General features: G+C 39.7%; 1 long non-coding RNA gene across 1 annotated transcript; it reads right to left on the reverse strand.

Moving 5' to 3' along the window:
• LOC131273672 (uncharacterized) lies at positions 1-27559 on the reverse strand. The gene is made up of 2 exons (XR_009180948.1): positions 27443-27559; positions 1-1295 (listed from the first exon to the last, which is right to left on the reverse strand). It is a non-coding gene; the product is annotated as an uncharacterized lncRNA (long non-coding RNA).

The following is a 27559-nucleotide window of genomic DNA, read 5'->3' on the forward strand; positions in this document are numbered from 1 at the left end:
TTGAGTATGGCCTTTTATTCTGGACGTCAAGGTTTTGCAAAGGAAGCCAGAATGGAGGAAACTTAAGAGGGCATATTTTTCCTTCTTTTTTTGGCTCTGAGGGTCCCCAGGGCTTTTTCTATAAAATTTTATCAGCATCAGACTTTCTTGAACACCAGTTGCTAATCAAAACAAACAAACCAAGATCAAAATCATCTTTTGCTCTCTTTGCATGTTGGCTCTGCTTTGGCTAGTAGTCTCCTTCAGAGCTTAGCCATCTATAAGCAGATCAGCACAAGGCAATGGGAAGGGTATTTTCTGTATAATCTGAACCTGCTGCTTCTCCTGGGCTTGTGCTTGCTAGAGGCCTTAGAATTTCCCAGTTTACAGGAGTTTGAGTGAGTGCCTCCTCTACTCCCTTTGAAAGAGACTGCCTCCCTTCCTTGGGTGCTCTTTTAACAACTTAATGCTAGTAGTCTGTTGCCCTAGGCTACTTCAACTTAATTGTTTCTCACACTGTCCCAGCTTCTCTGCCCTCTGGGAGGGTGAACTGGAGACATGTTCCTAGTTCAGTCTCTTAGACTTCCACCCAATAGATTGGCACTGACATACATGCACCTTAGTTGCACACAGAGACACTCTGCTCCTTCTGGAGCAGGGACAGGGACCCACAATAGGAGTACAAGTTGGCTCTACCCTGCATTGTGGAGGGAGTGGTGGAAGGGCCAGCAAAGACATCAGGAGCTGCTTCTGTGCCTTTTGAAGCTGTGTTTTCTTCATTCAGCAGTAGCCCAGTTAATATAGCACTATACTATTTTCCGTAGTTTTGAGAAAGGTTACTATCTTTAAGATCCCTCTTATGCTTTGTCCTATGAGTGGTTGGAACAATGGCTGCCTTTGGAGCAGTCCTCCAGGACTCAGAAATAGCTGATCAAATGTAGAGATCTGGGAGCAGACCACACATCCCCAGAGTTTGGAGGACTAGTTCTTTATGTCCCACCCTGGCACCAGCAAGCTGAGCCAGGAGCCAGAGCTCCAGTCCCCATTGCTGCTCACCATGAGGCTGGGGGAAGAGGGATGGTAGCCTCTGTGGGAGCAGGAAACTCACAGGACTTCATCACAATTTACCAGCCTCTTCCTTGTGCTCTTCCCCTTGACTCCAGAGTTTCTAAGTGGTTGATTCAGACAGTTCCTGCCACTTCAATTGTTGTGGTGGTGGAGGGTCTGATTCCTGGACCTTACCATGCTACCATCTTCCCACAATCCTCCAGTACATCCACTTTTATTGTGGTCATCCAAGCCTTCCTCAGAAGCTCCTATGAAAAGAATAAATGAATGAATTATTCTGTATTCACTAGTACTGGTGGTCCTTCAATGCCATAACTTCCCTATTCTTTCTTTTGGGTTTACTTTTTCCATGGCTATACTACGTTGGTAAATAGCATTGAATTGTTCATTGGTGAAATAATTCCCAAATTCTTGCTAGTTTGAGTATGCCTTTTTCTTGCTTTTATAAGAATAACTGCTCAACATTTATGGGATACTTGGTCACAAACTTTCCTCCTCAGAATTCTCTAATATTGCTATTATACATCCTGGAATAGCCTGATGATTTTCATCGTTGGTTATAGATTTTCACTGGCTGTTTGTAATAATAGATAGCATTTACCAAGTACTTATTTTGTGCCAGGCTATAGGCTAAATCCTTTTGCAAGGGTTTATTCACTTCATTCTCATGATAATCTTCTAAGGTGGATACTACTGCTTAAGATCATAGAAATGTGATTTGAACTTAGGTCATCTGACAGCAGTCTTAAGCAGTGCTATACTGATTGAAGGATATTTTTTTCTTTTATTTTTCTTAAATTTCTATAGCTTTGCTCAGAAACAACTTAAGGTTTGAGAAAGTTTTATTATGCCTGTTGTCATGAGTCTTTGTCATTGTCATATTCTTCTTTTTGTTTTTCCTGACTACTTTTCGACTTGTTTAGCACTTTTCATTCAAAATTTTCATTGTCTGATTTCCATAGCTATCAAATCTGATCATTTTCTTTCCTTTGCCTTTTTTTTTAGCAATTTTATTGAGATATATATTCATTCCACACAATCCATTTAAAGTGTACATTCAATGGTTTTTGGTATAATCAAAGTTGTATATTCATCACTGCAATCAATATTACAGCATTTTCATTACTCCAGAAGGAAAATCCCTACCCCCTTAGCAGTCACCTCTCAATTTCTCTATCCTTGCCACACATATTCACTAATCTAATTCTCTCTGAATTTATATTTAAAATTTATATAAATGGACTGAAACAAATGCAGTACTGTGTGTCTGGTTTCTGTCACTTAGAATAATTCTGTTTACAATTGATGAAAAAATATTAATATATTACTATTCACTATAGTACATAGTTTAGGTGTATTTTTGCCAAATACTACCTTATTAACATTTTGCATTGACAAGCATTTGTTCTTATTCATGGAAGAGCATTATCATATTTGTACTAATAACCATACTCACTGTTCACAACAGAGATCACTAAATTATACAGTTCCATGATTCAAACTTTCCCTTTCAACTGCAATCATAGCCCCATACGGGTGCCGTTCTAATCATATTCACTCTAATGTGTTATCACCACCTCTATCCAATTCCAAACATTTACTTTTAGCCTTATTACAAATTCTGCACAAATTAAGCCTCAGCTACCCATTCTCTATCCTTATTCTATCATTTGTCCTTTTCTATTCATTCTGAGCAATTTTCTCTAAATAATCTTCTACTGTTCCAATTTTAGTGTCAATTCTTTGCTGCTTCTGTAGTTTTAAGTTCTATAATAATTTTCTCCTTTTGATTTTTACTTACCTCTGAGAGTTTTCTTTAATAAATTTTTATTAGAGACATTATAGAAAAGTCATGCATACATCCCCATACATAGTTTACATTAGGCTTCATTGTGATTTATAGTCCTATGCTGGTGTTGTTTAATTTTTACTTTAGTAATATATATAACCTAAAATTTCTCCAACTATTTCTGCCTTGTGCCAGTACCATGCCTTTATATTTTTGTCATAAATTTTAAAATTAGGAAGTATGAATCCTCAAAGTTTGTTCTTTTTTGATGACTTTTACTAGTGTCCTTTATAAACAGAGGACCAAGAAGCCACAAACACAGAAAAAAAAGCCACACAGAAGTAGAGAAGGAAACCAGGAATGAGGAAGCCACAGAGAGAGCTGAAGCAACAAGATCCAGGAAGGAAGCAGATGCCTCCATGTGCCTTGCCATGTGCAAAAGGACTCCAGGATTGCCGGTGGCCAGTCTCCTGCTGATGCTTTCACAGCCTCAGTACCATAAGCTTATAACCTAATAAATTCCCATTATGAAAGCCAACCAATTTCTGGTATATTGTCCTGGCTTTGTGCTTGCTTCTGGCCTTAGAAATTCCCAGGTTTATAGGAATTCAAATGTCCCCTCTACTTCATATGAAATAGGCAACTCTTTTTCCCTCCCAGGTGCTCTGTTATATGAACTAAATCCTCTGCAGCCCAGGCTGCTTCTGCCTGCAGGGAAAGTTCTGGGAAAATGAGCTCAGACATGTATCCTGGTTCAGTCCTTCAGGTTGCTCACTTGACAAATTGACACTGATTTATAGGCACTCTGGTCTGTGTTTAGGTGTTATTCTACTCCCTTCAGAACAGGGACTCACAGTGGGGTTTTATCTCTGCATGTTAGGTTCATTTCTTTTTCATTGTACAATTGTTCTATGTCTCAAGTTCTGTTTTTATTCTGTATTCTTACCTTTTATTGGGTATGACTCTTTAGATGTGAATTTACTACTAATATAGGGAAAGCAGTATCTCCTAAACTTTTATTTCATAGGATTTAAATGGAGAGCTGGATGGTATATATCATTAGTTCAGTTTCTTAAGGAAAACAGAAGAGGAGCTAGAATCATGGAGAACTTTGACTAATTGCAATTTGATATATACTGAAACTCCTTCAGTAGTGCCAACTCTTGATGGAGTAAGAAAGGGGAGCTCCTGGGTTTCTGTTTGTTTCCCTACTACACTGCAATGCAGTCAGTTAAGTGGGAACCTAGACATTTTATTTGGTCAGTCATATGTTTTCTCAACCAATAACTTTTGCTGCTCACCTAGGGTTGCAATGTTGTTTCCTAGAAGAATGTCTCACAGGTTTCATCTGTTTTAACAATACCTCCTGACCATGCTCTCACCCTTGAGAAAGCTACATGGACCCTGTGAAGCCTGAGGCCTTCCAAAAGTGTGGTGCCCACTCCCAATCCACAGGCAAGGAATAGGCTTCTGGGAACCCATCTTTTCTGTTGCCCACTCACATCTCCATTTCCCATCTCACCAAGCTGGGAAACATTTTTAGAGACTGACAGAATTGTCCCTGCTCAATTCCCTTAAATCTCTGCCATTCTCATGAGTCTAGGAATTATACATTGATTCCTGGGATATTCTTTTAATTTGGTCAAAATTGTAGTATGTCTGGCAGATAGTCCTAGAATCTTAGCAAATGATTACATTTGGAGGAAAATCCAAAGAGCAATATCACAGAAGCCAAGTAAAGCAAGTATTTTAAGAGGGAAAATGTGGTTAAAATGAAATGCTTCTGAGACAGAGCGTCCATAGGATTTGAACAATCGAGAGGCCAGATATAGGTGGAATGGAGGGAAAGTTTTTAGTGGAATGTCTGGGGGCAAAGAAGATCTAGCAGAAGGTTATTAATGAAATACGTGAAATAAATGTGGAAAGAAGTATGTGGTTGGAGAAGTGGTCAGTCAGCTCTCGGGTCATCAGTTTCCATAAAATAAGAAGCTAACCTAGATAATCTCTAAGGTGCCTTCCACTGAGTCTGCCAAGTTGAAGAGCTGACTCTCCCTATCTACTGCACAGGAACTTCCCCATCAAATCTGTACAAAGAACACACTGATGAAGAGCTCTTGCTGAAACAAACCAAAACTGACTCTATTCAAGCCTTTAGATCTACTTTCCAATGTAGAGGAAATATGGGGAAGAGAGGAACAAATTGAAGGTGCTACAAGGAAACAACAGGTCACAGCATGTAGAACATTTTATAGGACAAAGCATAAATGGCATTTTTTAACGATAACAGCATCAAAACCAGTCAGGGGCTTGTAACAGATTCTTGCCCTACCCCATAAATCCCTGAGTTCACCTGCAGCCACAGTGAACCGTTTCCTGTACAGCATTCCACACAATCCCCTGAATCTGCTTCACTGGTGCAGGGCCACCCAGGAGTATTCAATGAGGGGTGGAAGTCAGTGGACAGAGATACCACTTTCCCCAGCTTTGGGGGGATAATTCTGAGAGGCATGCTTCACTGTTCCTCCAAGTAACCCCAGTAGAATTAAATCCTCATTGCCTGGGGAACAGATGTAACTCAGTGGTTGAGCACCTGCTTCTCATGTATGAGGTACCAGATTCAATCCACTGTACCTCCTAAAAAACAAACAAACCCCACTGCCCACAGCGACAACCTATTTTCTTAGCCTTTTCCCCTTTCCTATATCACTTTTCCTGCTCGTTCATTTTGCTTCCTAGTGATACCTCCAAATAAAATACCTACCTCCAAGTCCTTACCACAAGTGCTGCTTTTAGGGAAACCCAAACAAGGAAAATTGGACTATTTAAGATTAAAAGAGATTCAGGAGACAAAACACCTAAATGCATCCTGTGGCTACCAACTGGATCCTGGTTTGAACAAATTGCTGTAAAATGATATATTTGAGAGAATCCAAGAAATCTGAATACATTAAATGATATTAAGGAATTATTTCCTTAATTGTTAATTGTATTCTTATAAGAAAATGCCTGTATTTGGAGATGCATAAGGGTGAAATGGCCTGATTTCAGGGATGTTTTTAGTACTTAAATAAAAGGAAAAGGAAAAAGGAATAAATAAGGCAAGTGTGGAAAATGTTGACAGTTGTTGAATCTGGGAATTAGGTATATGAGTGTTCATAAATCTTTTGCAATAAAAAGTTTAAGCATTCTTTTAGAAAAGAAATTTAAATTCCCAGAAAATACTAATTTTGATAGGAAACAAAATTCCTCAAGGACATTACTTTCAGAAATCTAATCCCAGAAAGACATTCCTAAACTCCTTTATGCAAGACAATAAAATAAGCAAAAGACCCTCTCCCTCTGCAAAATGACATCCACTAATTACTCAACTTTTGTCTTCCCTGCCTGCAGCTTTGCCAAATGCCACATTTCTCTCTCTCTAGTATCAGAAACCAAACAAACTCTCTTGAAATCAGTATATTCCACTGCAAGAGGCCAGCCACTGAGCAGTCACATGAGAAGTGCCCTGAGCACCAGGGTGAGTTTTGAAATATTCCGGCCAAGCATATTTCTAAAGGCAGAGCCCAAGCATGCCATGCAGCTCTCAGAAGAAAATCCCATACATTTTCCATGGACTGATTCAAGATACCCACATAAATAGACCACGGCATCGCTGAATCAGTAAAGACAGGAAGGAACCTCCTAAAAAAGAAAGCTTTTGGTCTCCTGCAAGGTAAAATGTGTGCCTCAGATCTGCAAATGAAAGAGTATCACAAACATATGGTTAATGACTCATCCCAAATGGAAAAACAGAGTTTGTTATATTTTATGGAGATTTTACACGTCGAAGGTACATCTGTTGCTATTTACGCTGACATGTATGTAGAGATTGGCAGACCAAGTGCTCTGTAGGGATGAGCGAAATCCAAACCAAACCACAGAAGTTTCTAACTTTGAGGCTGGCTCCTGGAATGGAAAATGGTTTCCTGATCCCTTGAAACACTGCCCAGCTGAGGAGGGTGACTTTGAGAGGCCCACATCCCCGGCTGCAGTTAGATGAAGCAAAAAGTCCTGCTTTGCACAGGGGCCCCACAGAGAAAAGAACAAAGGCATGAAGTAGAAGAGGTGTTGGCAAGCTTGAGGAACAGTTTGATTGCCGAACACCTTCATTAACTGTTCCAGGCAAAATAGAGAGTATTTATTCGCACATAAACACGCCACCCCAAATCAGACAAAAGCCTACTCTTTAGTCCTGTTGTTACCATTCTATAAGAGGATGTCTGTGTACTCTGGAAGACGATTTTTTCCCAGTTGGGTAGCTTGGATACAGGTTTTCAACTCCTGGTCATATCATCTCCTTTTTTTTTGGTGGTTAAGTGGTCTTTATTTTTGTTCAGTTGTGTGATTATTTAATCTGTGGATGGTGTGTCAGGACTATTTTAGCTGGCCTGCTGCCTTCCTCCTCCTCTTTCCCTCTTCTTTGCTTGCCCTTTAACTGAGGAGCAACAGCAGTTAAATAAGCAACTAGTATCCTAGAAGGTTGAAAGACAGAGGTGCTATGAGAGTCAGCCAGATGAAGTGAGAATCCAGAGGTGGAAGAGAGAACTTAGGCTTGGTAGGATCAAAATTATTATCGGAAAGAGGTGACATATAAACCAGGTCTTGAGAGATGGGTAGAATTTGCTCATCAAAGACTCCATGCTTTCCACAGCTTTCAGTAAGGCTGAGAAACAGTTTTGGTTCCGAAGCTCAGCTTGCTTATATAGACCTACCCAAGGCCTCACACTCAGCCCCAGCAAGTTCATCTCACACTCCTGTGATTGGGAGTGTCTCCACAGCAGTTACACACTGTTCTTGCCTGTCCGATCCTTTTCAATAGCCCACTCTACTCACAGATTTAGGTGAACCTACTTTAAAATTTACATGCTCGTTAACCTTCTTGTTCATCTGTGCATTATTACCACTTAACAGGGGCATAGTGCCAACTGTGGGTTGAGTACAAAACCAATCCTCCCCATTTGAAGTGTCTCGAAAGAAGCAAACTAAATGTGAAAAGCAGAAACTTGATCGACTATAATACAGTATGAGTGAGACCACTTCACTTAACTCACTATTTGTCTCTAATCATCCTCGGTACAATGGCTGCTGTTGAGTATTACATTACCCATGTACTAAATTAAACGCAAGTTACTTTCAATATTGCCTAAAGCATTCTCCTCTAAATCCACTCTTTCAAGATCCGCAGTATGAGAGTCCAAGAACATATTACTGACAGTCATGGAAAATGTATTTAGCATTCTTATAAATGTTATAACTCCCTTTCTGGCAGAGGGCAAAATTGCTCCTTCTGCATTTATTCACGTGAAGTCTGGCTTCATCCCAGAGAATCACAGCGATTTGAACTGGGGAGGCTCTACAGTATCAGACAGCAGGTTGGGTCTCCAGCCTCTCCTGATTTTAAGCCCTCTACTTCCTAAAGATGATCACAGGTGTCACTCAGCTACAGTCATAAAAATCAACCCATGGTTTGCAATGCTATTCTGAACTTTAGAGTGATATAGCCAGAAGAGTCACTCTAGGGCATTAATGGAAAACTTGGGTGCAAGCTGCGTCAGATAAATATCAGAAGGAATGTACGTGCATTTGCTATAATGAAGGCCAAGGTCCAAATCAAATTTATCTTCATTGCAAAAGTTCTTGTAACAGGTCCAGGTCCTCCCCAAGGACTTTCCATCATCATAAATTCTGTGTAAGGACACTCTTGATGAAGAGGGGCACTAGGACTATTCCAGGCAGCAGGCCCTGAAATTTTTGTCTGAAAGACACTAACAGTATTGGAGAGAGGAAAGATTCCATTTTGGGGAAGTCAAGAGATCTCAACAGTTTGTGGGGTGTGTTTTGGAAAAGGAGATTAAGAGTTATGGCATCAGATCTGTATTTGTCTGTGTGCAGTAGGGAGAATATGCCCCTCCCCAAAAGATGCCTACATTCTGGTCTCCAGAACCTGTGAATATTACCCCCCATGGCAAAATACAGATATAATTAAGTTAAGAATCTTGAGATGGGGAGATTATCTTATATTATCTAGATGGGTCCAATTTAATCACAAAGGTCCTTATAAGGTAAAGAGGCAGGAAAGTCTGAGTAAGGAGAGGTGATGACAGATGGGGGAGTGGTAGGGAGGGAGAGGAGGAGGAAGAGAAGAGTGGAAGACCTTCCCTGCTGGCTTTAGATTTGGAGGAAGGAACCATAAGACAAGGAATGCAGGCAGCCCTTGGAAACTGGAAAAAGCAAGGAACTGGATTCTGCCCTGGAACCACCAAAAGGAACCAGCCCTGCGAACCTATTTTAGACTTCCTGAAATTTAAGAGAATAAATGTAGGTTATTTTAAGTCACTAAGTATGTGGTAATTTATTCCAGAAGCAAGAGGAAACAAATACACCAGCTTTAGCACTTGATAAACAGTGACTGGCTCTTGGGCAAGCTGCTTGACGAGTCAACGTCATTCTGGGCATCTATGAAAGGTCAAACAGTAAGACCCACTTCCCAGGCCTGTACTGCACTTTTCCATCCATTGAATGTGACTTCTGGCTACACCTGCTTCCCAAGGTGACTGTGAGGATCCAACAAACTAATAATGTAAACCACAGTACATAAGATGTGATTCAGGTAAGAAAGAATTTTTTGCTGCTGCTTGGCTAATACCCAGTGATGCTGCACCTCATTATTGGCATTTGGAGAAAACCTTGTGCCCCTCCCCTCATCCCCACTTTAGCCTCCTGGGCTGTAGCTTGGATCCTTCTCCCTCACTAGCCCAGGAACCCCTCAGGAGAGGCCTGTTGGATTCATCTTTGCATCTCCAGAACCTAGCTGTGAAGGTCCGTGAGAGTTATGGAAGCCACACGAGACTTCCTGTTTCTTGCCACCCTCAACACACCAGGTCCCCTGTTAGCAACTGCATTTGGCTCAAAACTATTTTGCTGCAAACCAGTAGTTTTCAACCCTGGTACACATTAAGGGCACCCGGGGAGCTTTTAAAAAATTACTGGTGCCCACACTCCAAGCTGGACCAATTAAACAGACTCTCTGGGGGTGGAGCCTGATCATCAGTAAAGTTTTAAGAGCTCCCCTGGTAGTTGCCATGCACAGGGTTGAGACACAACCAACAGGCAGCCATCACTTCAGAATGACTAACTCTGAACTCTGACATCACAGGTGAGATGTCATTAATCTATTATTTTTTTTTGGTTCTACGATCTTTTTTTTTTTTTTAAATGTTACATTCAAAAAATATAAGAGGTCCCCATATACCCCCATCCCCCCTCACCCCACTCGTCCCACATCAACAACCTCTTTCATCATTGTGGCACATTCGTTGCATTTGGTGAACACATTTTGGAGCACTGCTGCTCCACATGGATAATAGATTACACTGTAGTTTACACTCTCCCCCAGTCCATTCAGTGGGTTATGGCAGGATATACAATGTTCAACATCTGTCCCTGCAGTACCACCCAGGACAACTCCAAGTCCCGAAAATGCCCCCATGTCACATCTCTTCTTCCTTCTCCCTGCCCTCAGCAACTACCGTGGCCACTTTCTCTACATCAATGCTACAATTTCTTCCATTACTAGTCACAATAGTTCTATAGTAGAATACCAGTAAGTCTACTCTAATCCATATTTTATTCCTCCATCCTGTGGGCCCTGGGATGGTGATGTCCGGTCCACCTCTAAATCAAGACGGGGCTTAGATTCCACATGGATGATGGATGCGATTCTCCATTAATCTATTCTTTTCATCACATCAGAAACATTCTTCATTCTTAGGGACTCGGATTTTAACTCTCTCATGCAAAAATAACCTTTAGTAACTGTGCAGACATGTCAGGTGGGTTTTCTGTAAGCAGGCTGAAGGAATAATGGCCCCCATTTCTCTCAGGTGCTTAAAGTAGTGGTCCACACCTGCAGACCTCCCCTGCCGATCAGAGTTCTCCCAGCATCCACGCAAACAAGGTATTCCAGGTAACGGTGAGAATGCTGTTATATTTACTTTCATTTCACTTCAAAAAATACTCATTTCTGCGTTAGTATATGAAAATGGCTAACCATGTCCACCATGACTTCAGCTCTCAGGCTCTGTCACCCGAGCACCACAGCCAGTTCTAAGCACTGAGACATTCCAGAAGCCAGAGGCAATTGACACAGGACACAGAGGAGAGGTCCTAGGCCTGCCACAGTGTTCTCCATTAACCACCCAGGCTGTGTTGGAACAAATCAAATCTCACCCTGCTTTTCTTTTTCTTTTTGTAAAGGTCATACTGGGGATTGACCCCGAGACCTCGTACATGGGAAGCAGGCATTCAGCCAATGAGCTACACCCGCTCCCCTCTGCTTTTCTAACATGCCACTTCATCTCCGAGCACCTTTAGCAGGTCTGGTAAGGCACTGCTGATGACTGCAACACACTGACAACACTATCAGAATGGAAGTTAGCTACAGTATTTGAACCAAAACTCCATGAATTACAAGAAATATGTGCACAGCTATTGGAAATAAAAAGTTGTGATGTGGGAGCTGCATTGGCTCCTTACAATTCCCGTTTTTATTTCTAGGTCTACTGAAATTTGACCAGTGTTATTAAAACCTCAATACCAACCACAGCTTATTGAGTCAGCTTCACCATAGGTCAGCATTCACTATACTTAAAGTGGACTTTTTTTTGTAAAAAGCTTTAAAAATCCATTAAAGTAATGTGTTTTATATGTTACTGTACATTACTATAGAGAAGTTTAAAATAAAACTCTAATAACCTCAAGAAAATGCTCAGCCTTTAATCCCAAATCATTGAATAATAGCCCCAAGATTGTCATCTCTCCTGATATATGACTTTTCCTAGCTGGCAGAGGAATATTTATGATCCCCATTAAATATATATGAGTAAATGATACAGATGGCTTGAATGCCAATTAATACACATGAAAATATCCAATAATATATCTTCTTTTTGTAAATGATTATAATTTGACATTCTTGAAATACTTTCCTCTAGTTCTTTAACTTATGCTAATACCATTTCCCCTTCTTGCTGCTGCTTTTATTTATCTGTGCTGCTCAGCACACACACACACACACACACACACACGTGCACAAACCCACAAACTCACATACAAAGGCAATTACTGTCACTGAAATTTATATGCAAACAAAGTGAGCTATAAATGGAGATATGTATAAAAGATTCACATGCATTCTCTCTAATCATGACAGTTCCTAGTTTCCTTTACCTACTAAGAGAAATATTTAAGAAGCAGTATATTTTTTCTATTCTATTTCTGCAGTAAAATTTTTCCCCCAAAGTACACAAGTTTGGTAATAAGAAGGAAATCATTCTATATTTTGGGAAAGTAAAATCATGGCTTATATGAGTTGTGAAAAATTGTTGCAGTTGTAGTGACAGGATACATTTGGAATGTTTTTGATATCTAATATCCTTAAAATATGTATGACTGAGCTTTCATTATCTTTTATATCTTTTCCTTTACATTTTAAAGGTAGAATTTATATATAATTGTGGTTAATAGTACAAATACAAGAATGTTTCTATTACAAGGTGTTAAGAATATGGCAATACATGGGGAAAATACAACTAGCGTATAGACTATAGTTATCAGTAATACTGTAATATTTTTACAGCAATGGCAAATAAGGTACTATATCAATGCTAAGGGTGAATACTGGGGGTATAAGGGGGTATGGGTTTTTTCCCCTTTGGAATAATGAAAATATTCTGCAATGGACAAAGCTGATGACAGGACAGCTCTGTGATGAAACTGAGAGCCTCTGAATATGCACTTTGGATGGATTGTACAAGGCAGGGGACTATTTAACACAGCAAACCCCATGGTGACTGATGGGCTGTGGTTAACAGTACAAATATGAGAACATTCTCTCCTGAACTATAGCAAATATACAATACTAATACATGGTGTTAATAATAGGATGGTTTGTGGGAAGAATACACCAAATACAAGCTATGGACTATAGATAGCAGTAATGTAACGATGATGTTCTTGCATGATTCGTAACAAATGTATCATAACAATGTAAGGTGGTGGTGGAGCTATGTATGGGAATCCTGTGTGGTATGCATGATTTGTTAACTTACAACTTCTCAAATAAAAAAAGGCACATGGAATAAGTTTACTATTTGATGATTTTTGATGAATGTATGCAGTTGTGTAACAGAAATCCCAGTTAAACTACCAAACATTTCTATTGACTCTTCACGTTTCCTCATACTCATTTGTAGTCAATTTCCCCAACCCCCACCTCTAGATACAACCACTGTTCTGATTTCTATATGATAACTTATTTTTGTCTATTCTATAACTTTATATTAATGGAATCAGTAAGTGCTCTTTGAATCTTACTTCTTTTGCTCAGCTTAATGTTATAATGATTTGAGATTCTTTTTTGTCATATGTACCAGTAGTTTCTTTTTATTGCTGTGCCTTATTCCAATCCATTAGTTTGTTTCCAGTTTGGGGCTGTTACAAATAAAGCTGCTATGAAAATTATTGCATGAACCTTTGTTGTGGACATACGTAAATAGCTGAAGAGTTAGTCTAAAGTTCATTTATAGAGAGTCAGATCAAGATATTTCTGTCTCCTTCCTGCAAATGGCAGTGCACACCAGAATCTAAAGGAAACAGGTGCATTGATATGTAGTAGGGTGCTGGAAAATATAATATCCCAGCTCTTTCAGGGATACCTGTACCCCTTACTTAGCTCCCTTAGTATAAGTAGAGTTGGTTCCATTTTCTTGCTGCCTAGCATAGTGCCTACAATATAGAAAAAAACTAGATGAATGCTTATTGGATTTTAAAAATACATGCTAATTGACTGAATAGATGGATAAATGAATGAGTTAGTGAATGCCTCCTAAAGTTCTATATACGTGAGCCCAACTTCACACAGGTTCATAGCAGCTACCATGATAAAATCTAGAATGAAGCTATTCTTTCTGTCACTCAGGTAAGCATGGCTCTGCCCTCCCAAATTGAGAAAAGAATGAATAACTTTGAACATACCAAGATAATAAAAATCTAGGAGTAATACTGGGGTGAGTTTGGTGAATGCCTTCTCCTGATGCTGTCTTAAAACCTCAAGAAAGACAGGTTCACCAGAGGTGATCTAACAAAATCCTTGGGTGCCAAGCTTCTAGGATTCCTAAGGGTGACAGATGACTAGGCAAAATTGCCTCCCCAGGGGAAGTATAAAAATAAGGGATCTTCTTGAAAATACCCAGTTACCCCCCAGAACCTTTACCTCTAGAACCATCTCACATTAGCAGCAAATGTTTCTTTCCTGTTCTTGAAATTTCCTTCAATGTGTAGGGAACTTCTCTAACAAAACCCTCCTGGCCTCTTTCCACTGTGTGCCTCATCTCCTTGGAAGGGGGTTGGAATCAGTTATCTGGAAATGAGTTGGGAAGAAGAGACTGAACATGTTTTCCAGCCTTTTTCTCTTCCTGCTCTTGAGAACTATTGGTTCATAGGAAGCAAAATTTTTGCCCTGCTTGTCTGTTCCAAAAGTTTTATAGGGACAGGCTCTCATGTATGGAATCCAGTAGTGGTTCAGCCAACTGGATAAATCAGGTAAGTCTCTAATTCTGGAGCTCTGTGTCATGACCTTCTTGCCTGCAAACATGGAGATACTCTCCAGTATTGGGATAGTAAAGGTGATATTTTGGTTTCCTGTCATACTTTTTATCTTATTTCTCAAATTGCTTAAAATTCAGGTGGAAAAGAGGGTATTATTTTTTCCTTCTCCATGCCCCACTGAAGCTTGAACTTTTTCTTGCCCCCATACCTACATGGCCTCAGGAATCTGATACATTTTGTTCTTGAAGGACTCAATTCTCAGTTACTCCAAAAACATTCTGTAGCCAACTACTACATACAGTACTAGTTGCATTATATGGTAGAAAAACTGAGAATTCAGGAGTCTCAGTTTTTATGAGCCAGATTAAATATTGCCCCATTGTCATCCCACGTATAGAACAAAGGACCTGGAGGTAATCTATTTTACAGATAGAAAGTAAAAAACAAACCAAGTAGGCAGCAGGGAAGGTCATCCAATGAGTCTCAGGCAGAGAGAAGTTGGACTATCTTACTGATTACCTGCTCCTTGTGCCAGCTGCATTCACACAAATACATTTATACAGGAATTCGTGGGTAGAGTAGCAACTCAAAAGGGAATTCACACCCTCCCAAAGAAAGCTTGAAATTTGCTAGGTTTTCTAAATCTAGAAGGTTGGCCAAGCAAGGCAGAGGCTTAAGCTTGCAAGCCATCTTTGTGTTCCTTTGAAGAGCAAGACAGTGAAATAGCTCATCTATTTATGGGGCCTTGATAGAGATATTCCCAGCCAATTATGATGGTACTAAGCAATGCCAGAAAAAGGGAGAAGGGAAGGAGAAATCTTCCCTTCCTTGTGATCACTCTCACTCAGTAATATCAACTTATTGTACCTGTGGCAAGGCCACATCCACCACTCTCTCCAGAATACCATCTCTGGAAAGATGCCATTGCTCCAAGACCAGGTCCTGGGAATGGTAAGGGTAAAGGATTGGCTTTGGTCAGTAATCATTTTCTTGTCACAGTCTGGCACATCCTTAGGTTCTGAACTCTAACATTGGGTACCTTCTAGTCCCTGTCACGTGCTCCTAGATAGGCATGCCAAGAGTCTCTGGATGCTTCGCCAGATCCAAAGAGGAACTTGGAAGTAAGTCAAAGTCCCATACACTGCCACCCTATCAATCCTAGTGTCAATTTTTCTATACCAAATTCCCCACAAGACCAAGACAAATACACTTTAGGGGAGGGAATACTGGGGGCTGGAGACTGAACCCAGAACCTTGTATGTGGGAAACCAGCACTCAACCACTGAGCCACATTGGCTCCCCTGAGTTGGTTTCTTTTGTTTGCTTTTGCTTATTGTTTTTGTTTTTTCTAGGAGGCACCAGAAACTGAACCCAGGACCTCCCATGTGAGAAGCAGGCGCTCAACTGCTTGAGCCACATCCGCTCCCAACAAATACAGCTTTAATTCTCATTACCTGACAGAGTAAATTTTAAAATTCCTTCTGCTTGAATTAACTTGGTCTCAGCATTCCAAGCCAAACATTTCCATCACTTTCTTGGATACTCTAAATAACACACATTCCAAGCAAAAAGTGGGAAAACAAACTTGACATTAAAAACATGGTAACAACTAGCCATGCTGTTTTGATTTGTGATTGAGGTGAGGTGAAGGGGTGATTTTTTTTTTTTTTACCTCCCTCTTTTTCCTTCACACTCCATCAAAAGAGCTGCTGACCCACCTCAGGCAAACATATTTGGTCATTTCTGATCTTTTCTTTCTACCTAACAACCTCTGCTTTGTGATTACGATTCTATGCTTGTACACAGATTTATTCCTTCAGACTTACTCCTAAAGAGTAGCCTGTGCGTGTCAACAAACTGCAAAATGGAGTTCATAATGATTTTGCTGCTGCCTTATCCATACCTCTAGCTGCAGGCAAGGCATTGAAAACCAATGAAATCAGGCAGCTCTCCTCGACACAGAAATTAAGATGTCGGAATGTTAACAGAGACCCACAGATGGGAAAAACAACAATACTTGTTCGTTGTTGGAAAGAGAACACTGTCTTCATGCTTTTTTGATAGATACAAACTGTGCATCTCTCAGGTGGTGATTGCCTGGGATATCGCAAGTGCATTCTACTGGCAAATCCTTGCGTGTAATCTATCAGCAAATTCCTTAACACAGAGTTTGCAAAGAAATTGCCAGTGTTCCTCCTCTTTTATCCTTGTTCTCAGACTCTTTAGCAGTGTCTGCCCCTTTTCTGGTGTTTACAAGCTAAAAAACTTCCAGAAGTGAGAACCCCAACTTTCAAGTAAGGTGTGAAATGCTGTTTCATGCTTGAGGCTCCCTTTCAACTCCTTTCTCTTCAAGGAATAATAATGACTCCCTTCAAGAAGGTTCTGGCAGAGAGGGTGATGAAGAGAAGTAGATCCTTCTTTCTCACAGAGGAACTGAAATTAGCCTAATTAGATTTTTGTGTGTGTGTCTAGATACCACAGTGATAGATGCCATCTAAATACATAGACAGATAGGAGGAGAGCACAGATGTTGTGTGAGACCACTGATTTAGTTCCAAGTCAATACTCTTAATTAACTGCAAACTGTTTAAATATATAACATTCCCAACATGAAGCTGGTAACACCTATATAGAACTCTTAGCATGATTACCTCAAAGTAGAGTGCAAAATAGCAATCACATCCCAAAATACAGAACTGTTATAATAATTACTTATATTTAATTACTGTCTCTGCTTTTAGGACCCCTAATGGTTTTACATATTTAGGACATAATTGTCTGTTGTCCAAAACAGAAATGCAGCCATCAGTGATAAGCAAAAACAGCTGCAGCCTGAAAGATATTGACCATGCTGTATGGACGGAGCTTTTGGGTTTGTTTATCTTTTTTGGTGTGTTTGTTTAATGATTACCTGACCCAAGGAAATGTATCTAATTCCTAAGTAGGTTTGTGCCTGGATGTTGTGGCATTGGCTTTAGACTGGACTCCTGGTCCAAAGTGTCAGTGGGAGGGGAAGCTCACTCCTCACTTGAAGAGGAGACAGTATGTGAATCTTGGGCATAAAGCAAGCCTTAAGAGAGAAGCAAAATGCTTTGTGTTTGCCAAACCACCTCCACTCAAATTCAGAAACCCCTTTCCTCTGAGAATCTCCAAGGCCATTGGCAATACTCATTGGTAGCATATTACTTTTTCTAGAAGTTGAAACAAAGACAAGAGTTTACTACTACCCTATTCTCTTATTAGCTGTAAGAGAGAACTCCATTTAATAAACATGGTCACCTCACTTGCTGCTCCAGAATATGACCACGACATCTATAAAAAATAAAAATAAAAAGATGATGATGACTATGAGTAGCTCCTCACAGGACAGACTCTGTGAATGGGGCAATGAGAAATAAAAGCAAATACACACCTGAGGAATCAATTGTATGACTGTAGTAGCAGTCTCAATTTTTAATCATAACAAATATTTATTAAGCACTTACTGTGTGTTAAGTAATGGGTATGCAGTAATAAAGCACTTAGCTACCACCGTTGAGGCCACCGTTGAGGCCATAGCATAAAGAAAACAGAGATTAAAGACATAAACTCAAAAACTTCTAATAAAGGTGATTGAATTAAGTGGCTATATGAAAACTCCTGCAGATAAGAATGATAAAATCTGTATTAAAAATACGTACACACATGCATATATAAACTATAGGAATGGAAAAGCATCCAAAAACAGACAGAAGCCAGAAGAGAGCATACTTTTAAAAACTGCAACTAAAGTGGGAGTTTGCAGTTATATTGCCTGAGGATGATCCTCAACACCGCTGCCCTCTCCCAGGCTAAGGCCAAGGAAAGTAGCGGTTAACTTATAGGATCAGAGTGACAGAGAATAGCGGTTAGGATATATTTTGAAGATAAATACAGAAGAAAGGGAATGGCAAAAGAATCAAAGCCCCATAATCTGGGTAAAATTCTGCCAAATCACTGGTTGACTGCCACACTATGCACATGTGGGGGAGAAAAGATATAGGCATCAGAGAGGCAGACAGAGTGGATATTGTCCCAAATTCCTCAAGATCAAGGAATGAACAAAAGTAAGGGGGAAGTATAACCACTTGAACTAACTTAGTAACTTGTAACACTGATATGAAAAATAAATTTCAAAGTAAAAAAATAAAAGCAGACAGAGGCCAGAGAAGACTGTAGCCTTTAGAGCTGTACCAGGTGAGTTCTGTGACTTTATCAAGTGAATGTTTAAAAATTCAACAGCTCAGAGTCATAAGAACTGAGCAGAGAAATCAACAACTACACAACACAGGGGAGATAAAGTTCTGAATTTGAGTCCAAGAAAGTTAAATGTCTAATGAAACAATAACAACACCCCAAAAATATACTAAAAAGATTGAACAGAATCCAGTCGTTACATTGTATTTCTACAGTGTACAACTTTCAAACAAAAATTACTAGACATGCAATGAAACAGAAAATTGTGACTTATACTCAGGAAAAATAAAAGTCAATGGAAACTTCCTCCAAGTTGGCCTAGATGTTGGATTTAGCACAAAGACTTCAAACCACCTATTATAAATAAGTTCAAAGAATTAAAAGAAAATTGCCTTAATGAATGAGCAGTTAGGGAATCTGAATGGAGAAATGTAAACTATAAAAATATGGAAACCTAGAACTAAAATGTACCATTGAAATGAATATACTAGTAACTGAAATGAAAAAGTCACTAGGTAGATTCAACAGTAAACTGTGGAGTCAGGAAAAAGGATCAATAAACATAAAAAGAGATTAATACAAATTACTCAGCTGAAGAACAAAGAGAAAAGAGGCTGAAGAATAATGAATAGTGCAAAGATCTTTGGGACACTATCAAGAGTGTGGATGATTGAAGTGGTAGGAGAAGAGGAGAGGAAGAGAAAGGAACACAAAAAGTTTTGAAGAAAAAAATGACCAAAAAATTCCCAAATTTCGTAGAAAACATTAGTTTATAAATCCAGGAAACTCAGTAATCCACAGGTAGGATGAACCATCACAGTCAAAATGCTCAAAGCCAAAGATAAATAGAAAATCTTTAAAGGAGCCAGAGAAAGATGACAACAGGGGAAAAATAATATGATTATGACTTCACATAATGAAGGCCATAAGAAATTAGAGTGGCATATATCAACTATTGGAGGAAAAAAAACCGTGACAATTGAGAATTATGTATCCAAAGAATTTATCGTCAGAAAATGAAAGAGAAATTGAGGTATAACTAGAAAAATAAAACTAAGATAATTTGTTGCCTAAAAAACTCTATTATTAGAGATACTAACAGATGATTTTCAAGTCTGAAGGGAAATGACACTAGATAGCTACTCAGATTTATAGGAAAAAATAATGAGTTCTAAGAAATGGTAAATATGTGGATTAAATATAAACTCCTATACCCATGTACACACACATATACTTTATATTTTGTTCCCTTAATTTCTTTGAAATACATAGAAGTTTAAGAAAAACTTATAAAACTGTAGTGTTGATAACATATTTTGATGTCATATATATGCAAAAAGTAACACTAACTGCAGAATATACATTCTTTTCAAAAGTATATGCTAAATATATATAACATATTAGCATATAACATCTGCTAAGACATGTCTCAATGTATTTCAAAAGATTGCAATCTTAAAGATAGCATTTTATGACAAATGAAATTTATAGTAATGATATTTCAAGAAAATAACAAATATTATGAGAAGATACAACTCATGCCTAAAGAATCCATGAGGCCAAGTAGGAACGATGAAGAAAATTTAAGAATATTTTGAGCTAAACAATAAACACAGCATATAAACATTTGCAAAATACAGCATATGCTCTGCACAGAGGTCTGTATATAGCTTTAAATATTTATCATAGAAAAGGAGAAAGATGTAAAACCAACAATTGAACCTTCCATTTTGGGAACTAGAAAAGGAAGTGTAAATTATATGCAAAGTAAGTGAAAGAAAGGAAAATAAAGATTAGAGTGAAAGAAATCAAAGAATTAGAAAATAAGCAAAGTTTCTGTTAAAACTTTTAAAAAAATCAATAAAACCAAAAACTAGTTCTTTGAATAGATCAATTAATAAGATTCTAGATAGACTGATCAAGAAAAAGTAAGGGAAAACACAAGCTACTAATATCAGGAGCAAAAGAGAGGATATTACTACAGATCCTACAAACATTAAAGTAAGAAATATGAACAATTTTATCCCTATAATTTCAACAATTTAGATGAAATGGACAAATTGCATGAAAGACACAAATTTCCGGAATGAGATAAGAAGAAATAAAAAGTCTGAATAGCTCTATGCTTGAAAAAAAGAAATTGACTTAAGTAAAAATATTCCCAAAAGGTAAGTTCCAGGTCCAGATGGCTTAACTGGTGAGTTCTATCAAATATTTGAGGAAGAAATAATACAAATTCTACACAAACTCTTTGGGAAAATAGTTCCCAATTCATTTCTTGGGTACCAATATCATTCTAGTACTAAAACTAGGCCAGAAAAAATATTACAAGAAAAAGAAACTACAAATCAGTAACCCTCAAGACATTGACACAAAAATCCTTAACAAAATGTACTAAGTAAAATAAAACAAAAAATATGAAGCAATAATACATCATGATTATATAGTCATAATTTTTCAGAGAAACAGAACTGAGAAGATATATATATAATGTAAATATTATGAGAGTTATTATAGGAATTGGCTCATGCAACTGTGTGGATTGGCAAGTCTGCATTCTATAGGGCAGGCTGCAAGTTGGGAACTCCAATGAAGGTTTCAATGAATTCCCTAGGAGAAGCTGGTTGGCTAAAGTAGAGATGGAAATACTTTCTGACAGCTGAAATCGTCACTTCTCCCTATTAGGCCTTCAATTGATTGAATAAGACTTCTCTCATTGCTAAAGGCAATCTCTTGTTGACTGTAGATGTAATCAGCCAAAGATGCAATCAACTGACTATTTAAATTCACAAAATACCTTCACAGTATGATCAGGCCAGTGCCTACTTGACCAAACAACTGGATATCATACGAACTACACTACCACAATCCACCCCTTGTCAACTTGGAACCCACACACATCTCCTTAAAACATACTGAATGCCAAAATAGAAACAATAGCAGTCATATTTTCACCTAACATAATTCATCTATCATGCGTACAATCAGAAATGCACTAATGCTTTCCCCAGAAGAGGATGCAAGTCCCCAGGCAATATAGACTCATAAACTTAAATACTATGACATAAAATTAATACATCTTATATTATATGATAAGGGACTAATTATTTTAGGAGGAACATAGAATATTTGCTTTATGTATATAGCCAAACATATTCATAACAAAACAAGAAAGAAATACTCTTAACCAGTCTTTGCCCAAACCTTCATTCCTGAAGGGTCTGAGCCATTAGTAGTCCTGCCTGGATTGGGTTAGGTTTTCCATTGACTTTAATCACTGGGCATGGAATTACTAAGAAAAGTCTTAATGCAAAACAGATATGGCTCAACCAGTTGGGCTCCCGTCTGCCATATAGGAGGTCCAGGGTTCAATGCCCAGGGTCTCCTGGTGAGGGCAAGCTGGCCCACACAGAGTGCCAGCCCATGTGGTAATGCCGCCCCACACAGGAGTGCCTTCCTGCATGGGAATGCTGCCCCACGTGGGAAAGCCACCCCATGCTGCAGTGCTGGCTAATGCAGAGATCTGACACAGCAAGATGACATAACAAGAGACACAGAGGAGAGAAAATAAGAAGACAGCAGACAAGGAAGATGAGGTGGCGCAAGAGAGTAATCACATCTCTCCCACTCTGGAAGGTCCCAGGATGGGTTCCTGGAGCCAGCTAGTGAGAATAGAAGCAGACACAGAAGAACACACAGCAAATGGACACAGAGAGCAGACAACAGGGGGAATAAGTAAAAATAAATCTTTAAAAAACAAAAGATAAGAAATGCCTTAAGGGATCTCCTGTATTCCAAGCAAACTCTTCTTTAGCTCCATTGTGCAACAGCACTTCTATTTCCCTTTGAACATCAGGATCAAGTACCTCAGCCAGTACAGTAATTCCTTTATCTGCCGGTTGACTCAGAGGCATTAGGAGCCCAAAGTAGCTGGGTGGCAGTCTAAACTTCTATTTCAATGGAGGGGTCATTGTTGTATCTCCTGGTGGAAGCATTCTTCCTTTTGGTACTAACAGCAGAGCTAAGGGCAGAGAGAGAGGAAGCAAAATTTTTCTAGTGGATCACTAGGGGTAATAATGAGTTGTGCCACTAGCATTTATACCCTTTGGGTCCCGGACTTGTGAATCTGGCTATGGGAGAAACAGCACCATGGAGTGGACACTGATTTAGAGCATATATAGCTTCATGAAGAACACTACCTCAGCTCTCAAGGTATTACCACCCTGTTGGTGCTGTAATTGTGTCTTCAAAAGGCCATTCAACCATTCTACTTATCTAGCTGCTTCAAGATGATGGGGAACATGATAAGATTAGTAAATTCCCTGAGTATGTGCCCATTGCCACTCTTTATATGCTGTTGAGTGGTTTCCTTGATCAGAAGTGATGCTGCATGGAATATCATGATGGTGGATGACATTCTATAAATACATGGATGGTAGTTTTATTTACAGAAGCATTGCATACAGGGAAGGCAAATGTATCTCTAGAGTATGCATCTATTTCATTAAAAACAAAACACTACCTCTTCCATCATGGCCACCAGGTAGTGGCTGATCACTTCAGGGAACGGTGTCATATTGGGGAATGAGTGTTGGTCTCTGCTGATGGCAGACTCGCATTCAGCAGTAGCTATAGCCAAGTTAGCTTTGGTAGGTGCAAGTCCATGTTGCTGAGTCCATGCATAACCTCGATTCCTACTACCATGGCCACTTTGTTCATGAGCCCATTGGGCAATGACAAGAATGTCTGGGGAAAGAAGCCAACTGGTATCCACAGAGTAGGTCATCCTATACACTTATTAAAATTCTTGTCTGCTGAAGTGACCCTTTGTTAAGCATTCCCATGCTTTTCACTGATTCAAAAATGTCTATCCACATACCTCCTCTCCAGACCTCTTTGTCACCAATTTTCTAAATAATATGTTCCTTCCAAGTCCTTCCAACATCCAACCAAACCACCGGCCATAGCCCATGAATCAGTTTACAAACACACTTCTGGCCATTTCTCCTTCAAGCAAAATGAACAACCAGGTGGACTGCTCCAAGTTCTACCCACCAGGAACAATTCCCTTCACTGTCCTTCAGGGATGTCTGAGGAAAGGGTTTAGTGCTACAGCTGTCTACTTTTGGATGGTACATGTATATCATGGAGAACCATCTGTAAACTCAACCTGAACTTTCTCTTCCTTAGTCAACTGATCATAGGAAATTCCCCCAAGAGGCCATAGCTGCAGGCTTGGAAAAAGGAGGTAATATGGCAGGAGTGGTGGTTGTGGTCATTTGGGCCACTTCCTCATGGAACTTACTTGTGCCTTCAGGGCCTGCTTGAACCCAGTCTCACATATCCCACTTCTGTTTGATGATGAAGTGATGTTGTCCAAGTTCAACTTCACGGCTTGGTGGCTTAGACAACACTCAGTTCATGATGGGCAATTCAGGTCTCATGGTAACTTGGTGGCACATGGTTAAGCATTTGGTCTCTACTAAGGCCCAGTAGAAGGCCAAAAGCTGTTTCTTAAAAAGAGAGTAGTTATCTGCAGAGGTTGGCAGGGCTTGATCCAAAATCCTAAGGGTCTGTATTGTGATTCTCCTATAGGGACCTGCCAAAGGCTCCAAACAACATCTCTATTTGTCACTGAAACTTGTGACCCTATTGGATCTGCTGGGTCATATGACCTAAATGGCAGAGCAGCTTGCACAGCAGCCTGGACCTGTTGAAGAGCCTCCTCTTATTCCAGTTCCCACTCAAAACTAGCAGCATTTTGGGTCACTCAGTAAATAGGCTAGAATAGCACCACCAAATGAGGAATATGTTGCCTCCAAAATCCAAAGAGGCCAACTAGGCATTGTGCCTCTTTGTTTTGGTTGTAGGAGGGGGCAGATGTAGCAGCATACCCTTAGGTGACATGCCCTACACCACTAGAAATTTTACTGAGGTGGAAGACCTCGTGTTTTTGTTGGACTTATCTCCTACCCTCTAACATGCAATAAGTCTACCAATAAGTCTAGAGTAGTTGCTACTTCTTGCTTACTAGGTCCAATCTGCATAATGTCATCAACAGAATGAGCCAGTGTTATGTCTTATGGAAGGCAACCAAGGTCCCTGTAGACTAAATTATTAAAAAGGGCTAGAATGTTGAAACCCCCAAGGTAGGACAGCAAAAATGTACTGTGGCCTTGCCAGCTAAAATCAATCTGTTTCTGGTGGTTTTTAACAGATAAAGAAAAAAGCATTTGCCAGATCAATAGTCACTTCCAAGCTGGTGTAATCCCTAAAACCATCCCAGAAACATCTGATTATTTCCTTTTCTTCAATATACATTCACCCTGGTAATAAACCAAAATCCCTCTGGGGAAGGCTGGGAGGAGGATTAACAGTACAAACTTTGGCAGTGTAGCAGGGTCCTTCCCCAAGGAGACCTGGCCTTTTCCCTTCATTCAAGTGATTCTGGGGCTGTAAACTGTCTCAAGTCTGGGAATTGATTGAGGAGCCATGATTCTCTGTTTTTATTGATTCAAGTTGGAATCTTGTGCATGTGACCTAGAAGTCTGCTTATAGTGATCAAGTAAGAATTTAGTACTTCTAGGTACCCCAACATCTACTAGCCAATGCCATAGATCTTTGCAAGTGAGGCTATTCTGATTACTGCTTTGACCAAGCTGCCCACCATGCTAGCCATGTGCACCTCATCTTTGGTGATTAAGTGTTGCCACTTGGCTTCTGCCAACCCTGTATCTGATCACCTCCATTGTATTTAAGGATCCTAGTTCAGTGGCAGCAGTTTCCACAGTAACATGTGACCTACAGAGAAGAGCCACCACATTACTCTGCAGGGATGGTAGAACTGCACTTCCAAATTTATTCCTCACAATCCAAGGAAAGGTGTGTCCTGTGGACATTCCTGGGGTGGGTGAGCAGTTCTGATATGATAGATCCACTCTAGCATTCCAATTTCTCTAAGCCTTTGGATCCCTCATTTATAATACACTAAGGTAAGTTCTGGCATTTCAACTTCAGTTAATGTAGACCACCTTCACACAACTATATAAACAAACTGTTAGAGGTCTTTTAAACCCCTCGAGCTACAATACTAAATCCAAAACCTCTGCTTACTGGGCCAGTATTAATAAATTCTATCTGATCCATTTTTATGTTCCTTCCACCATTATCTCATACCCTTAATGTCTATTCCCACAAATATTTCTCCAATTTCTATCCATATAAGTTGGAAAAATCATGCAGTTCTTTTGGAGTGTAGTGCACCTCCTCACGGGTCACACTTTGTACCTCACCTTTCAACTAGATTGTTGGGACTACAGTCTAGTTATAGGTCTGGAAAAAAGGGTGTGGTGGGGGTGGGTCATTAGAGCAATTAGCAGTGTCTTGCAAGCCAACTACCTCAGAGCATTCCATTACAATTTCGTCTGGTGAAATAGAGTTATTCTGATTAGACGGAGATGTGAAGGTTTTTTCCTTTGATGAGGCACTTACAGAATTATCCAGTACAGCAAGGTCAGTCTCTTCAGGTGGAGGCAAATGGCTGATTCTTCAGGGCAGACCATTACAGGTTTATCTGGCAAAGAAGTCTCAGCAGAATCTAGGGTTTCAATGTCCCTACCATCATCATTATCAACCCATACATATCCCTATTCTAATTTGTAGGATACCGTTCCTTCCCAATCAATTCCCTCACTTTAACAGCAGATACCCTTCAAGGTGGGGAGTTCCATGTCTAGTGTAATTCAACCACTCACGCAATCAGCCTGGATCTGGTTTTCAGAAACCTCAAGTCTGCAGTTACAACACAGGAGTTTCTTTCAGTATACACATAGAAACTTTGATGTCCTTTATGCAGTACTTGATCCAGGAATTTGAAGTCTTGGGCTCATCCCTTTCTCAAACAACGTATTTAGGAACAACCAGCCAACATCATTATACTTTTTATCTCCATAAAACTCTGTTAAGATATCAAATATACTGTCACCCAGAGCCTTGCCTTATATAAGCATTTGAGTAGCAATAGCCAATGGCGATATTTTGCATATCTCTATTGCCAATTCATGCAATGAACTATCAATGCTATCTTATTTCTGAAGATTTTTTAAAAATTTTATTTCTCTCCCCTTCCCCCACACTTCCCTTGTCTGCTCTCTGTGTCCATTCACTGTGTGTTCCTCTGTGTCTGCTTGTATTCTTGTCAGTTGTACTGGGAATCTATGTCTCTTTTTGTTTCATCATCTTGCTGTGTCAGCTCTCCACGTGTGCGGCACCACTCCTGGGTGGGCTGCACATTTTTCGCACTAGGCGGCTCTCCTTATGGGGCGCACTCCTTGCATGTGGGGATCCCCTACATGGGGGACACCCCTGAGTGGCAGGGCACTCCTTGTGCACACCAGCACTGCACATGGGCTAGCTCCACAGGGGTCAGGAGGCCCTGTGTTTGAACCCTGGACCTCCCATATGGTAGGCAGATGCTCTATCAGTTGAGCCAAATCCACTTTCCAATGCTACCTTGATCATTAGAAATAGAGTCATTAGTGATTTTAAAGCTAACCAGATTTAGAGAACCTATGCCAAAATCCCAGAACCAACTCAGAAATCTCATCCTTAAGGTTGTTTCTTAAGAACCACTCTCAGTAACAAAATCTGTATCGGTCAGGGTTCTCCAGAGAAAGAGAACTGAAAGGATATGTATATATGCAATATATGTAAGTATTATGCAATTTATTATAGAAATTGACTCACATGACAGTGGGAATTGGCCAGTCTGAATTCCACGGGCAGGCTGCAAGCTGGGAGTTCTGATGGGGGTTTCGATGAATTCCTGAGGAGAAGTTGGCTGGCTGAGGTAGAGACGGGAAA

Source organism: Dasypus novemcinctus, chromosome 16 (genome assembly GCF_030445035.2).
Source record: "Dasypus novemcinctus isolate mDasNov1 chromosome 16, mDasNov1.1.hap2, whole genome shotgun sequence".
Taxonomy (NCBI): domain Eukaryota; kingdom Metazoa; phylum Chordata; class Mammalia; order Cingulata; family Dasypodidae; genus Dasypus; species Dasypus novemcinctus.